This window comes from Pelodiscus sinensis, chromosome 2 (genome assembly GCF_052426305.1).
Source record: "Pelodiscus sinensis isolate ZL-2025 chromosome 2, ASM5242630v1, whole genome shotgun sequence".
Lineage (NCBI taxonomy): Eukaryota > Metazoa > Chordata > Testudines > Trionychidae > Pelodiscus > Pelodiscus sinensis.
The window spans coordinates 126986044-126996225 of NC_143053.1; the positions used below are offsets into that span (position 1 = coordinate 126986044).

Sequence of the window (10182 nt, forward strand, 5' to 3'; positions counted from 1 at the left end):
GTGTGCTAGCATGAGCATCAGGCTTTGCCAGACCTGGGCCTCCATACCACATCAAACTTCATCCTCGTCCTCTTCCTGGTGGAGCAACATGCTTATGTTCTTGAAGTACAACATCATGAAGTGCATCACAACATCCACGAGGATGACGATGTGGTCCAGCACATTGAACTCGATGCTTGCAATGCTCTGGAACCAACGTGGGCAATCAAAGCACAAAAAGGTATGAGCACACTGCATCTCCTTTATCTCACGCAATGAGGGAGGGACTAGAAGAGTGCCTATGGGATGCAGCTGATATGAGACCTCTAACCAACTGTCAGCCGATGGTCAGGGCAGTGTGTGGTGTGTGTGTGTTATACATCCGAGTCTTCAGCTGCTAGGACAGGGTCCCTTTGCAGTGAGCAGCCTGGAGAAGGCTGACAGGTGCCCCAAAGTTTTACGCCCGAGTCTCTGGCTGCTAGGACACAAGGTCCCTTCGCAGCAGGCAGCCTATGGAAGGCTGACGGATGCCCCAGGGGTCTGTCCTGTGGAGGTGACAGGACCCAAACGCCAAGCTCTGCCTTCATCTGCCCCTATGACCAGCTGGAGTTCTTTTAATTGTGTTTGGTTCTGTCACAGCAACAGGAGGAGTCAGGTTAAGGCTTAAACAGTTACGGGTTTATTAAAGAGGCTTATAAAGCATGTGGTTACAATGGCTATTATTCTACTTCTTAACTGCTAGCAAATACAGATCTTAGAATAGTTACAAAGGAAAAGGAAGATAGAAAAATAATGGTACCAAGTGACAGCTTAATCTTTAAAGAGCTCTATTCTATGTGTTCACTAAAAACAAAAGGACACATACAGGTACAATGTTTACCCCCTTCTGCATCTCTCGATTCCAGTGTGTCAGACCAGGATCGGTCCCTTAATTCCTTGGGAAGACGAATACGAGGTGGGTGTCCCCGTAGACCTCAGGAGGCAATCACCTAACCCGACCAGCAGGTAGATGGTAGATTGACGCTCAGAGTGAGTGTGCTGCTGGGCCCATCTTTATACCCGTGGGGTCATGTATTCTATTTCTTATCTATGGTGCCAAATGGTGCTGGTTCGTCTTTGTGACGCCAGTTCTTACAAGGGAGTTTCAACGTAATTTACACTTGTAAGAGAGTTAATTAAATTGGGAGTACTGGGCATTCTTTTCTCAGCAGGAGATTCCTCTCCCAGGGATGGCTGTGTGATCATATCAATATAGGTGCCAGCCAAGGGCAGTTCTCGCAGCCTCTAGATCAGCTTATTGGCTTGATCACCCTCTTGTATCTGTGTTACAGTTATTGAGGGTCAGATGAGCCAGCGTATTCAGGCCTCTGTCAAGGCATCAAAGACCATGCTGATTTTATTGCTCTCTGTGTCCTGTGTGCTCCAGGCACCTCAGAGGGGCAAGCAAGATGTATGTGATGGGGGGGCCTCTGTCTGGCTACATTCCACCCCCGATACAATACACCGTGTCCCAGAGATACAAGATGGTGGTGATGCCAGCACCTTTTGCTCTTCTTGGAGGAATCTAAATGTACCCAACAGCCTGATTAGAGGGTTTGGGATCAAGGAATTGGGTAGGACCCTTCTCTAGTGCTGTATATCGAATATGCGCAAAAGAGATAGCTGCATTAACCAAGCGTTTTACAATGCACAATATCATACAAAAGGCGATTACTACAATCAAAACAGTGGTTATAATAGAGTGTAGGAAAGGAGTTAAGGAAAGTCCGAGCTGTTGGGCTAACCAACTTAGTCATGAGATTTCTCCATCCTTAGTTACAGCATATAACACTTTAACTGCATCTTTTATGGCAGACACGTCTTGTTCAATTTGCCCTGAATGGTTTACATAAAAACAACAAGACTGATTAATTACAGCAAATACTCCTCCTTGCTGAGCCAAAATCGCATCTAATGCTGTCCTACTTTGTAGGGCAAAGCGGGCTACTGATTGAATCTGTTCCTTGAGTAGGCCCAGGGCATCTGCAGTGTGATTGAGAGCTATATCTAGTTGCCCTGATACATTTACTAAGGCTCGTTCAAGCTCAGCTACTCCAAGCCAAGGCAGAAATGCACAGGTAAATTTGTGAAAACATGTGGGGCATTCTATCAGAGGGTTAATAGTAAATTTTCTTCTGGATCGGTGCAAGAAGCTTCCAAGGTTCGTAATACCTGGAGCTGTAATGTGTGGGTGTACTGTTAAACCCCCAGGCACAGCGTGTCCTAGGGAGCACTGTCCTGTCCAGCCTACTGGCAGGTATTCATAGGCCTTTTCCCCACAGATTAAAAATAGTCCAGATTCTCTATTAAGGATAGGGTAATATGGTCCTTTATACCATCCCCTTCCAGTGAGTCTCTCCTTTGGGGCATGGTACGCAGCACAGTAACTGCTGTTAGTGATGGAGCACTGGAGAGCGAACAACAGATTCTGTAGAATCTGGTCTGGTCAAAAGAGGTCTGCCCTAGTACACTGGTTGGACAGCAGGCTATTGCTATTTATCAATGTGGTGTTATAGATATGTCCAGTGCTAGGAACTATAAAGAGGGAATTATTGTACCAGACACTGCCCTCTGGATACTGACTAAAATTTAAGGCGACAATGGCGGCATTGCTAATGCCAAACAAAGGTCTGTAACCACGGGAGACATTGATAATATTTCCCCAGCAATTTAGTGTCTCTTGGTGGGTGTGACTATTTTGATTTGAGTAAATATCCCAGGCTCCTGACTTCTTATTAAAAGTTACAATGTGGGTACATTGGTGGTCCCCAAAGCTACCTAGCCGAGGTCCATTGCCTTCCTTGCTTTCGAAACAGATGGGATACATGTCTGTGGAGGTTCCAGTTACGTATTCTACCGGCTTGCCCCATACCGTTTGTTGCCACTTCTCTTGCCACCCCTGTGGCTTCCCCCCGGAGTCATTTTGAGGATTGTGGTGGTCGCTATGGATGTGATGGGGGGGCCTCTGTCTGGCTACACCAACTGCAGCTGAGTTTTGGACCCAGCAGTCACTGGAAACATAGCCCAGATTGCAAGCTACCCATGGTGCCTTGCTTTCTGAGTTGACTGTAGGCTCCCTTATGGGGACGTGCTACTTTGGACAACATTTGATTCTTCTCTGTAGTGAGGACATGGACATTTGATTTCTCAAAATCAGGTGCCCAGAAATTATCCATAGTAGATTTGGCCTTATCTCATAGGGTAGGTGTGCTCATACTGAATACTCAATGACAAGAGCACTTGGCTGGCAGTAACCTCCTGTTTTAACCAAATCCAAGAAAGGATATCTTTTAAGTTACAATATATGGTATGTTGAAAAGAAAAACCCTTCTTTTGCCTGAATTTGAATTCCAACTAGTTAATCTGCAAACATGCTAATGACTTGATTCTGCCATCCTTACTTATGTTAGATAGCATCTTAGTTGTCGGCGAAATTATTCAGTGTACGGGAAAGAAATCTGTTCCATACAGTCTTTGACACATTAAATCATATATTTTTTTACTGGAGTTTTTCCATCATTATACTTGTTTTCTTTGCAAATTCACTTATACTGCAGTTTCTTTTTGAATTGTTTGCATTAAGCCCTCTTGCTGGCAGTAACAATTAAAAAGAGAACCAAAAAAAAAATTATAATAATAAAAACTGTTGGCACAGAAATAATTTGATAGCTCTGGAATTAGTTTGCAGTTAGAAATTTATATTTTGTTGGGCATTTAACTGAAGTTACCTTGTCTTCAAAAATAACAGTAACCTCAGTCTTGACATTCTGTAGAGTGTACCATTTACATTGCTGAAGATGGATAGGAGGACTGAAGACTGTTAGATTAGATTGGAGTACATGGAAACAGGGAAGGAAGAGCTCTGCTGCATGCTCACCCTACTTTGAAGGCCTGTAGACGCCCCTGTAGAGGTATACCATGGGACTGTGGTTTCATAGATAACATGGCTGGAATTGCAGCAAGGGAGGTAGATCAATGAGCATTGAGCATGTTCTTTTTATAACAGATGGATTTGCAGGAAGAATCTACCCAAGGAATCGGTGCTCATAGAGGTTGAAACTCCATAATCTAGAGTTTCCTGGTCTAGCAACACCTGTGGTCCAGCGTCGTTGGGTGACCCTGTGAGAGCACTCATGGGGATAAGCAGTTGGGCTGGGGCCAGGAGCACTGCCAAACTAGGGGGCCAAGATGGAGCTCTGCGGGTAGCAGAGCTGCTGGGAAGAATGTAGAGCCCCTGGTCCTGGGGGCAGTGGGGGAGGGAACATAGCTCCTTGTCATGGTTGAGGGCAGAAGCATAGCAGCCTGAGAGGAGCGCGGAGCCCCCTGGGCCAAAGCAGCATGCTGGGGGGAGCACAGAAATTCTGAGACGAGCACAGAGCCCCCCAAGTGCCAGCAGAGCCAGTGCGTGGCAGCAAAGCTGCAGGGGGAATGTGGAGCCAGGGGCAGTAGCAGAGCCCCTGGGTGGCAGCAGAGCTGCTGGGTAAAAGACGGACCCCCTGGCCACCAGCAGGAGCCCAGAGCCCCAGGTGGCAGTGAAGCCACTGGGGAGAGAGTGGCACTCAAACAGTAGTAGAGTCCCTGGCCACTGCGGGGAGAGCAGAGTCCTGGCAGGGGAGTGGAGCCCCGAGCAGCAGCTAAGCTGCAGGCAAAAAATAGAGCTCCCTTTCCCCAGTGCTGTGGGGAAAGCAGAGTGCTTGGTGGCAGTAGAGCTGCCTAGGGTAAAGAAGAACCCCTGAGGGGCTAGGGGAAAGCGGACCCACTACACACACTGCATTGACCTCCTCTGGTCCAGCAAATTCCTTGGTTTGGGACCAGTCAGGTGCCAGACCAGGGAGGTACAACCTGTCGAAGCAACATTAACTATTTATTCTCATCTACTTCCTGAAATGAACATAGGAGGCAAGCATTAGCGATGCTTACTATCGGGATCAGCTAAAACCAAACTAAGCCTTTTCATTGGCATCAATGAATATGGTGTTGGGCCCCATGGGAGCACTATAGAATGCCATAGTACACTTTCCTAAAACAACCAGTTCCAAGGGGTTGCACACGGTTTTCATTTTCCAGGCTGTGCCTTTTCCTCTCAGGAAAGGCTAAAGCTTCTCCCTCTTGAGTGGAGAATTTTATACAGCTTCCAGACAAGATTTGTCCCCTTCCTATGCATTTTTCTGAAGGAGTAAACAATTAGACCTTCTGGTTTTCAAAACATTTAATAATACTACAAAGTGTACAATTGGCTGTAGTGCAAATTATGGGGATGTCAGATTGATTATTGTAATCTCACCTAAAGAGCAAACATCAGGGTCAGGTGAAATCTTAAAAAGCAAATATCCTGCTTCCACACAAATACCTAAAATAAATACATTTTTAAAAAAATAGAAGAAAGAAAATTGAAAATCTGCTTATGTAGCGGTAATTTTGCATATTGGTCATAAATGGTCTATGTTTTCAATGAAATGCCAGGTGTTCTATATTATATTAAGCAACACTGCATAAGCAATAGGGTCCTGGGAGCTGGGGAATGCACAAAGTTTCTCACCCCCAGCCATGGTCATGCGTCACGTAGAGGGAAGTACCAGCTATTTTGAACTGGCAGACTTTGTGTGCTCCCCTGCCCCCAGCTGTGATTATTGACCTGAAGGCAGGGGAGTGTGCAAAATCTCTTCCGGTACGTCTACACTACAACGTTAATTAGAACTAACTTAGTTCGAATTAGTTAATTCGAACTAAGCTAATTCGAACTAACGCATCCAGACTAAAAAACTAGTTCGAATTAGCGTTTTGCTAATTCGAACTAGCATGTCCACATTAAGTGGACCCTGAACCAGGCTTAAGGATGGCCGGAAGCAGTGCCGGCAGGGCATCAGAGGAGGACTTAGAGCATGGAGATGCTGTCACAGGCTAGCCGAGGGCTGTGCTTAAAGGGTCCCAAACCCCATCCAGGACAGACAGTTCTCAGGGGTCCCCCGCTTGCAAAGCAGTCCTGGCTTGGAGTGCCCGGAGTGCCCACACTGGGCACATCACACCACTCGGCCATCAGCCCGGCTGCACTTGCTGCAGGCTGCCATCTGGGGAGAGGAGGCAATCAGGGGGCTTCAGGAGAGCTTCCACCCTCAGAAGCCCGCAGAGCCATCCCAGTCCTCCCCATCGGGGGCATGTACCCCATTCCTCCCTCACCTCCTTCCACTTACCCTTCCCTAGCTCCTCTTCTTGATGTACAAAATGAAGGACAATTGTGTTCAAAAATCTGTCTTTATTGAACAAAACTGGGTGAGAGGTGGGAGAGGGGAAGAGAGAGGCTGGGAGAGGGGAGGGCAGCTAAAATGATCAGGGGTTGGGAACAGGTCCCATAGGAAGAGAGGCTAAAGAGACTGGGACTTTTCAGCTTAGAAAAGAGGAGACGGAGGGGGGAGAGGATAGAGGTCTCTAAAAGCATGAGTGGGGTGGAGAGGGTGCATACAGAAAAGTTCTTCATTAGTTCCCATAAAGAAGGACTAGAGGACACCAAAGAAAAGAAAAGGAATGGGTAGCAGGCTTCAAACTAGTAACAGAAAGTTGCTCTTCACAAAGCAAAGAGTTAACCTGTGGAACTCCTTGCTGCAGGAGGCTGTGAAGGCTACAACTAGAACAGAGTTTAAAGGGACGTAAGATCAAGTCATGGAGGTTGGGTCCATGGAGTGGTATTAGCCAGGGGGTAGGAGTGGTGTCCCTGCCCAAGGTTTGTGGCAGGCTGGAGAGGGTTGGCACGAGACAAATGGCTTGGTCACTGTCTTCGGTCCATCCCCTCCGGGGTCCCTAGGGTTGGCCGCTTTTGGCAGACAGGCTACTGGGCTAGATCGACCTTTGGTCTGACCCAGTACGGCCATTGTAAGCTCAGGGCTCAGGTTCGGGGATCTCAGTGGACCACCTTGATTTTCATGCACACCTGCTCCTGGGTGGCCAGGCTGGCAGCTCTCCTGCCCTAGCCGGCCACTTTCCTGTGCCTAGTGTGGAGGTCGTGGACGAGGTCCCGATGTCCGCACTAGCCCAGGCGGGTGTCCGCCTTTTGCAGTCCTGGGCAAGCTCCCGGGAGACGCCAGCCTGGTCCCGGGAAGAGGGGGAGGGCTGAGCGGCATCGGGTGGGTGGCTCAATCCGTGCCAGGTGCAGGGTCTGCTGGCTGGGTGCTGGCAGGCTTGCACCTGGCACGGGCACCGTAGCCAGACCGTGCCCCTTTAAGAGGTCCGGGACCGGGAGGGGGGCAGTTGAGTTTCATTGGTGTTGGCCAGAGTGGCCACCAGGGAAACCTGGGGAGGGCTAGCCTCCCACTAGTTCGAATTAAGGATCTACACAGCCCTTAATTTGAACTAGTAAGTTCGAACTAGGCTTAATCCTCGTGGAATGAGGATTACCTAGTTCGAACTAAGTGCTCCGTTAGTTCGAATTAAATTCGAACAACGGAGCGCTAGTGTAGCGCCTATGAAAGTTAGTTCGAACTAACGTCTGTTAGTTCGAACTAACTTTGTAGTGTAGACATACCCTTCCTCTTTCTCCATCCCCACCAGGGGCACGCAGCAAGTAGAGGGAAATGCCAGCCTTTTTAAAAAGCTCACAGCTCCATCTATGTGCTGTGGACACCAGGTGGTGGGAGCGGGAGAAGAGACTTCTTATGCTACTCTGCCCCCAAGCCAGTTGAGGTCTGAGATGTGGAGGCAAGAGACTTTGCATACTCACCCATTCCCATTGTCAAGGTAGGCCTTGGCAGGCTGGATCCAGCCCCTGGGCCATATCGTACCCTCCCCTGGCCTAGCACAATCGGACCCAATTCTGCACTAGTAGGCTCTACTGATATATAAACAACTGGGTCTTTATGCTAATGGAAGCAAAGTCTGAATCAATGCTTCCATTGTAGCTAGTTGGAGTGGAAAAGAAATCCTGGACGTGGTTATATAAATACAGTTCACTCAGTTTGCTTAAGCCTGCTAGATATTCAACTGTTAGATTGGTGTTTTGCCCATTGTAACCCATTTGGCTGTTGTGGGGTCACAAACTGTCTTAAAACTAAATGCAGAAATTGTAAGATATGATGACCAATGATTGCAGCTATTGGGGAAATGCAGGAAAATCAGATTCAATTAAAAAGAGAGAAACTGTCAGTGTAAAGAATCTTGACTGGACAAGGTTTCCTCAGCCAAAACTCTGTGAAGTCATTTGGGGGGAAGAGCAGGAGTCTGAATCAGCAGGCTGCATACCTTCCAGGTATGAGCTATAAGACTGGTTCAACCTGTTTCTCCCACCCCACGCTAGGAGTCTTTTTATTATTTACTTCAGTGATTGCTGGAATTTATTGTGGCTAGACAGTGCTTTGGGCTAAGAGTTGGAATCATTGAGAGCTGAGCTCTCTAAGCTTGGCCAGGACCAAATCCACCACCAGCCAGCAGAAGAGGTGGCGAGTGGTGGCAGCACGATGAGCAGCCAGCAGAGCGGTGGCAGTGAAGTGAAACAAATGGCCAGGAAGGCAGTGCAGAAAACAGTGAGCAGGTTGATTGCAAGTGACCAGTAGACTGAGTTAAGTTGCCTCATTACCGTCCCCCCACTCAAGATGGAAGGTGAACTCTGCAGATGCACCTTTGAACTCTGGGTCTGCCCTGACCAAGGTCAGAAACTGTGAGTGGGGTGGAGAGGAGGGTTGGGCTTGTGAAGGGGAAATTTAAGTTACTGGAGTTAAGAACCTGAGAGGAAAAGGACACTGCCCTCCTACTTGGGGTGGGACTGTTACTCATGGTTTTGGTTATGAACTTTGTTTATGGTGTTTTCCCAAATTCATGCCACATTACTTCCCTCCCCTTCTATTAAAGGTTACCTTTCTACACTCAGGCTTTGTGCTTGTGAGTGGGGAAGCATGGTCTCCTAGAGGTGCCCAGAGGTGATGTATGAATTTCCCAGATTACTGGGTGGGGGCTCGAGCCAGTTCTGTGTTGGATGGATGGAACCCCTAGATACTGAACCTGGCCCTGGCTGCTGCTGGCACCAGTTGGCAGAAGGGTTACACTTAAAAATAATTCTGAAAGTTCAAGCCAACTGGAGGTACCTCAAAAGCACTTCTCATTCTACTTTTGGTTGAAGTGTCATTAGAATATTCTGTGCTGATGTATTTTTAGCCATTTTTAGTGCAATTAGCAATTGCAAACAAAGAGGTGAGTCAGTATTTGCATAATATTGTTATATCGGGAGGGTGGCATAAGCCTCTTTGATGATAGTGGGCATAACAGCTGCCTTCTATTCAAATAAAGAAAGGAACAATAAATGCCCCTTTGTTTGACAATATCTAAAACAATGGGCACCACCACCCAAAATATATGCCACGTGTAAGTCCACTTAAGAATCTGAACAATTTGTAAAAGGACAGGGAACTTATGTTAATTGCAGCTGTGTGACTGTGTGAGAAAAACAGAGAAGGAGCAGAAACTCCAAAGAGGAGCAAAGAAGCCCTAGTAATGGTCAGATAACCAATGGCAACATGACCTTGAGAATAAAGCTAAGAAAGTTTTGGGGTAGGGAAGCTGAAAATGATTTGGTACTGTAAACAAATTAATTACTTCTTGTTGGTTTCCTATCCTGTTTGGGGACACAAGATTTTATGTGCATTCTTTCTAAATAAACAGGACTGCATCAAAGAAATACCTGCATAGCAACAATTTCTCATCCTAAACAAAGCAACCCACAACACCCCAAATATTGGCTAACCACTCAGTTCATTAGTTAACAACTAATATACAAAATTCAATATTAAAAGAGTATCACATTATCAGTTTGCTCTCCATTGACCAAAATTTGAGAAGCACGGCTCTAAGTCATGCTAATGTGTGTAGTGTATAAACATAAAAATGTAAAAGGAAATCAAGCACAATAAAACAAAAGTAAGTATTATTTATTTTTCTGTTCTCTTAATATGTAAGATTAGGAGGATTACAAAATAAATTAAAATTAAACAATATTTAGTAGCCACTGAACATCAGCGAGGTGAGGACAAAGAAAAATACAGATTAACAGAGAGAAGGAAAGCTGAAGACCCTGAACAAGAAGGAGATAATTTGAAAGGGTCAAATATGTCTTTACTCAAAATGATAAAAGACACATTCTTAATTTAACTTATTATTTTATAGCTTTAGAAAATTCACATTACA

At 46.4% G+C, this 10182-nt stretch overlaps 1 pseudogene; it reads right to left on the minus strand.

Annotated features, from left to right (window-relative positions):
• Positions 1 to 1543: 1543 nt before the first annotated feature.
• Positions 1544 to 7739, minus strand: LOC149525332 (endogenous retroviral envelope protein HEMO-like; annotated as a pseudogene).
• Between the last annotated feature and the right edge of the window lie 2443 nt (positions 7740 to 10182).